Raw genomic sequence first — 6,532 nt, 5'->3', positions numbered from 1 at the left:
CTCCGCAAACAAGTTTTTACCATATATTAATGTCCTGTGATATGCCGGTATTTTGTATTTTATCTCCTGTCATATTCTCCATGTCACAATGTGATTTTACATGCAAATATCCTTTATACAGGCCTAGTCAGGGTGCACTACACTCGATTCTTTACAGGATGGAGCAGTGTCAGTGTGTATATATAGCTTAGCTCAGACCTAAGTTAGGCTGTGCAGTGCAGTCATGTGTCCTGTGCAGTTGTGTGCTGTACAGTGCAGTTCAGTTCCCGATTGAGGTAAATCCAGGCCAGTGCAGATGAGCTCAGATAAATCCAAGTGAGAGTTCAGTTGAATGCAGTTTTCTCATGAGCCTACAAGAAAGCAACAGCCATGTAGCTGACTATCTGGAGGGAGGCCCCTTCCTAGCCTCTCTACTCTGTCCCTGTCGGCTCCACAGCCCAGGGTTAAGGCCTGCAAGTATTCTACCTAGAGGTGAGCAATCCACTCTTATAGATCGCTCTTCCAGGGGTGACCAATGTCTAGACTGTATGCAGCCGAGAATATAAGGAATTATCCCGTTTATGCAAGACAAAGGATTAGCAAGATAGTCATTACCTGAGGACTTATTAGGCACCTTTGTAGTAGGTGTAGGAGATAGCTTGAAGTATCTACATCTCCAGTTTAAATCCTGAGGACAATCAGGCCAACTGTCAGAACAGCATTGGAATAGAAGTTTCAGGATTCAGAAAAGCACCTTTTTATTCAAGGATTAGGATCAGGCCGGAGTTGTGACCAGTGTAAGACTTTCATTATTACCAGCCTAGTCTGAGCAGCAGTTTTCTTACGTATTACAAGAGCCTGTACTTCATGGAGGATTTGCATTTCCCTTTCCCCATGGGAGATTGTGCTTAATGCCGGATTGTATCAAGAGACTGTTTAATGCCTTGGATGTATTGTTATCAAAGATCACCTTCAGTGAAGTGCCATTTGGAGTTTCATCCTGCTTGCCTCAGACTCAGTTCCTCAATTAACACTATAGTAAATGGTTGTACCTCCATACAAAAGGTACTGGCGTCACGATTACAAGGGACCTTGCCACTGGCACATTAATACAGACCACCAAGGGCATCTCCAACCAACATCTGGCCAGTGTCCCTTACACCATAGTGTGCCCCAGAGAATCCTTGTGCCATTCTCCTTTTCACTTATGCGAGCCTGCCCAGGGACGACCTAACCGGGAGTAACCAGAACTGTATTTACCTCGGCCCACCTATTGCTTACACCGTGACCTCACACACAATTCCCCTGCAGGGTCTGGCATACCGCAATATCCATGGAAGCGAACAGTGCATAAAGTGATGGAAAAATTAATTAAGCCATCAAAGGAGGCAATATGGTTAATAACAATACATTAGTAAGTGCCTTGTAATTAACATACTCTACATGATGAATGCCACTTGCTGAAGTGAGACAACTGCTTTAATGACTGTAAATTAAGCATGGCTACTAGAAAATGAGCCCCTTTAAGGGTTCTCGAAATGCATCCACCTGGAAACTGCAGTAAGTTCCTGCCATACATTTAGAAGCTAGTCGGTGTTAACATTAGGGATTAAGGCCTCTGACCTCACCTTGGTTTGCATCAGCAGTGTAGGATGGGATTCCATGACACAGGGCTTCAACATGGGCACCATAAATGCCAATGTTAGCAATGGGAACGTTATTAATGTTAAACTTGAAGAGCTGTGTTGTGGTCTTGACCTAAACATGAAAATAAATTGAAATGTACACATATAATGTTAGAACAAATGGGATCGCCCAACCCCCAAGCTAAAATCAGTGAAGGCCTGAAATGTGTTTAAAATGAACAAAAGAAACCCAATCACCTCTTCAATGGCCACCGTTTCAGCGTTGAAGTTCCTATCCCCAGTCTCCTGTGGACTGGAAGTGTGACGTCCTGCCTGTGGCCATGTACAGCGCTAGAGCCATTCACTGGCCTCAGCAGTGGCTTGTCCCCAAGCGGCACATGACTGCAGAGGCTCAGTGGTACATTCCTTTATTGCCAATGTCACGTACACTTCTCTGTACATTCTCATCACAAAGTAATACAACTTGGGAAAAAAGTATTTAAAGAAGATCTGTCACCTCTCCTTACATGTCTGTTTTAGTGATTACTTGCATGACCTATGCAACAAATATTCTGGGGCATCGCTCTGTTCCTCTATTTTCCTACTAGAAATTTATGAATAAGTTATGGTGAATGGTGTAACAGAAAAATAAATCAAAATGGCTAATTTACAATTTTTTCATCCCTTAACCTCCCAAAGAAAAAATGTAATAAAAAGTGATCAGAAAAATCATACACACCCGGAAAAATAAAAAAAGTTATGGTTTGAGGAAGGCAGGGGGTGAAAAAAATAAATAAAATGAAAATGGCCATGTCAGGAAGGGGTTAAAGATATATGTAGTAAATTATATGTGTCAATCGGTTGTTGTGTATTTATATAGTCCAAAAATACCAAATATATGGTATACTTACCATAAAGGCAGCACAGGCAGCTGCTATGGGGACCCTGACAAGTGTGAGCCCATTACAGATTAGTGTGTGTCCCTATATTAACCCATTAAGGACTATAATACTATTTTTCAGTTTTCATGTAGGTGAGTGGGGTGTTGTTTTTTAAAGGACAAGTTGCACTTTCTGTATTTGGAGTACATATACAATAAATTAGTTTAATTGAACATTTTTTATATATATATATATATATATAATTTTTTTTACATATAAACATTTATGAAGGCGGTGCACAACAGTTGTTGAATTTAGCACAGGCTAAGCTGCCGCATTCTGATTTATTTTCACCTGCCACAGCTACGGCAGATCAGGAGTGGAGAGCAGCTTAGTGTGTGTCCCCATATTAACCCATTAAGGCCGTGGCCGCTGTGCCTTCTCAAATGGCTTATCGGCGGGGGTCTAAGGTGTCGGACCCCACCGATCAGATACTATTCAGAGGATAGCTTATCAGTACAAAACTCCTGGAAAACCCCTTTAACCTGTTCCGGACACATGACGTACCGGTACGGCATGTTTTCCTGGTACTTAAGGACACATGACGTATCGGTACGGCATGTTTTCCTGGTACTTAAGGACACATGACGTACCGGTACGTCATGTGTATTTCCGATAACCACCACTCGGCGGACGATGATCGGAACCTGGTGCCTGCTGAAATCATTGAGCAGGCACCTTGGCTAAATGTATGGGGGGGTCCCGCATACCGCAGGTCAATTCAGACCTGCGGTTTGAAGCTTCAACCTTATGCAGCAGCAGTGGCGATCGGTGGTGTCATCGGGTCCCAGTGGGGCTGTAGGGGGTACCCGATGGCATGGAAGGCAGCGCAATGCCTTCCTGAGGCATCGGTGCTGCCTTCCGGTGACAAGCCTGTGAGATCCAGCCCCCTGGATCTCACAGGCCGGAAGATGTATGAGTAATACACACAGTATTACTCATACAGCCAATGTATTCCAATACAGAAGTATTGGAATGCATTGTAAAGGATTAGACCGACAAAAGTTGAAGTCCCAAAGTGGGACAAAAAATTAAGTGAAAAAAAAGTTGAAAAAATAAAGTTTACCCTGCCCAAGATAATCGCCCAAAAACTGAAAAAAATATGGCTCTAAGACTATGGAAACACTAAAACATGATTTTTTTTTGTTTCAAAAGTGAAATCATTTTGTAAAACTTATATAAATAAAAAAATATACATATTAGGTATCGCCACGTCCGTGACAACCTGGTCTATAAGAATACCACATGATCTAACCTGTCAGATGAATGTTGTAAATAATAAAAAATAAAAACGGTGCCAAAACAGCTATTTCTTGTTACCTTGCCTCACAGAAAGTGTAATATAGAGCAACCAAAAATCATATGTACCCTAAAATAGCACCAATAAAACTGCCACCCTATCCCGTAGTTTCTAAAATGGAGTCACTTTTTTGGAGTTTCTACTCTAGGGGTGCATCAGGGGGGCTTCAAATGGGACATTGTGTCAAAAAATCAGTCCAGCAAAATCTGCCTTCCAAAAACCATATGGCATTCCTTTCCTTCTGCGCCCTGCCGTGTGCCCGTACAGCAGTTTACGACCACATATGGGGTGTTTCTGTAAACTACAGAATCAGAGCCATAAATACTGACTTTTGTTTGGCTGCTAACCCTTGCTTTGTAACTGGAAAAAAATGATTAAAATGGATAATCTTCCAAAAAAAGTTAAATTTTGAAATTGTATCTCTATTTTCCATTAATTCTTGTGGAACACCTAAAGGGTTAACAAAGTTTGTAAAAATCTGTTTTGAATACCTTGAGGGGTGTATTTTCTAGAATGTGGTCACTTTTTTGGAGTTTCTACTCTAGGGGTGCATCAGGGGGGCTTAAAATGGGACATGGTGTCAAAAAAACAGTCCAGCAAAATCTGCCTTCCAAAAACCGTATGGCATTTCTTTCCTTCTGTGCCCTGCCGTGTGCCCGTACAGTGGTTTACGACCACATATGGGGTGTTTCTGTAAACTACAGAATCAGAGCCATATATATTGAGTTTTGTTTTTCTCTTAACCCTTGCTTTGTAACTGTAAACAAATTTTTAAAAGGAAAGTCTCCCAAAAATCTCTATTTCCCATTAATTCTTGTGGAACACCTAAAGGGTTGACAAAGTTTGTAAAAATCAGTTTTGAATACCTTTAGGGGTGTAGTTTCTAGAATGGGGTCATTTTTGGGTGGTTTCTATTATGTAAGCCTCACAAAGGGACTTCAGATCTGAACTGGTCCTTGAAAAGTGCGTTTTTGAAAATTTCTGAAAAATTTCAAGATTTGCTTCTAAACTTCTAAGCCTTGTAACATCCCCCAAAAATAAAATTTCATTCCCAAAATTATCCAAACATGAAGTAGACATATGGGGAATGTAAAGTAATAACTTTTTTGTAGGTATTACTATGCATTATAGAAGTAGAGAAATTGAAACTTGGAAATTTGCAAATATTTCCAAATTTTTTGAATTTTTTTATAAATATGAAATATTTTTTTTTACTCTATTTTACCAGTGTTATAAATGTACAATATGTGATGAAAAAACAATCTCAGAATGGCCTGGATAAGTCAAAGCGTTTTTTTTAAAGTTATCACCACATAAAGTGACACTGGTCAGATTTGAAAAAAATGGCCTGGTCCTTAAGGTGAAATATGGCCATGTCCTTAAGGAGTTAAAGGGAACCTGTTACCTCCTAAAAACATCCCAAGCTGGCAGCAGTACCTGAGAGTAGCCAGCAGCATGTTTGTAACAATCATTTTCTTCCTGCAGGTAGATGAAGCAAAAGCTGTAAAAACGTTCTTTAATCCCCTGCCCGGCGCGCTTTTCTAGTCAGGCTTGAAGTCACGGAGGCAGCGGCCTCCTTGCTTCAAGTCACGGTAACCACGACCCCTTCCCTGCCCCTTCGCTGTGACTGATAGCGCTTATGCACGACAGTTCGGCTGACTTTGCCAAACTGCTGGCTGTCAATCACAGCGAAGGGGCAGGTAAGGGGGCGTGGTTACCGTCACTTGAAGCAAGGAGGCCGCTGCCCCCTTGACTTTAAGCCTGACTAGAAAAGCGTGCCGGGCAGGGGATAAAATAACGTTTTTACAGCTTTTGGTTCATCTACCTGCAGGAAGAAAATGATTGTTAGAAAACACGCTGCTGGCTACTCTCAGGTACTGCTGCCGGCTTTGGAGGTGACAGGTTCCCTTTAAAGAGGAGCCAAATTTAACCAAACAACATACAACGTTTGATAAATTAGGAGCAAAATATGACAACGCGGACTCAGGGAAAACTGACTTCAAATATTCCCCTCATGATACATTCTCCAATATTTCTACTCTCAATAATATAACAGTAAATGATTGAACTCCTTACGGGATTCTGTTTAAGGACTTCCAGGCTGGGGAAAACAGTCTTATCGATCTTTGTCACCATGCACATCTTCTTTCCATACAGTCGTGTTGCAAATACTCCCTTTAATAGAATAAGATTCAAACTGATTACAAATCCAGTAAGTGCATCACTATTGTAACTGTCCATGTCTTATAGTCTAAGGGTATATATGTAGCTGATTTTTCCTTCAAATTAGCGGGTTGGAAATCCTCAGCGTATTGCAGCATCAGCAAAGTAGATGAGAATTATTTTTAACGTATCTCATCCACACCCCGGGGAAAAATTTGATAGTGGTGCAGATTTGCAAATCAATACTTTCTATGAATTTTTTAAAATGTAGAACACCAAGATCTGCAATAAAAAAGTAGATGTGACAAATGAAATGGAATGAAATATAAATTTACAAGTAGAGGAATGAGTAGGGTTTACATATGCAGCTGTATTTTAAGACTGACATTTCATACTCGTCTAAGTCAGCAGTTTGATGGAGTAAGATGTGTCAAATTTATTAAAAATACATAAATTCTGTGCGTCTTCTGGCTGTTCATGTCCAAGAAAAATGAGTCTATGGTAGCTTTTGCAGTCTATTGTAG

The sequence above is a fragment of the Bufo gargarizans genome, chromosome 2 (genome assembly GCF_014858855.1).
Source record: "Bufo gargarizans isolate SCDJY-AF-19 chromosome 2, ASM1485885v1, whole genome shotgun sequence".
Classification (NCBI taxonomy): Eukaryota; Metazoa; Chordata; class Amphibia; order Anura; family Bufonidae; genus Bufo; species Bufo gargarizans.
Note: the sequence above shows the minus strand (reverse complement) of the source record.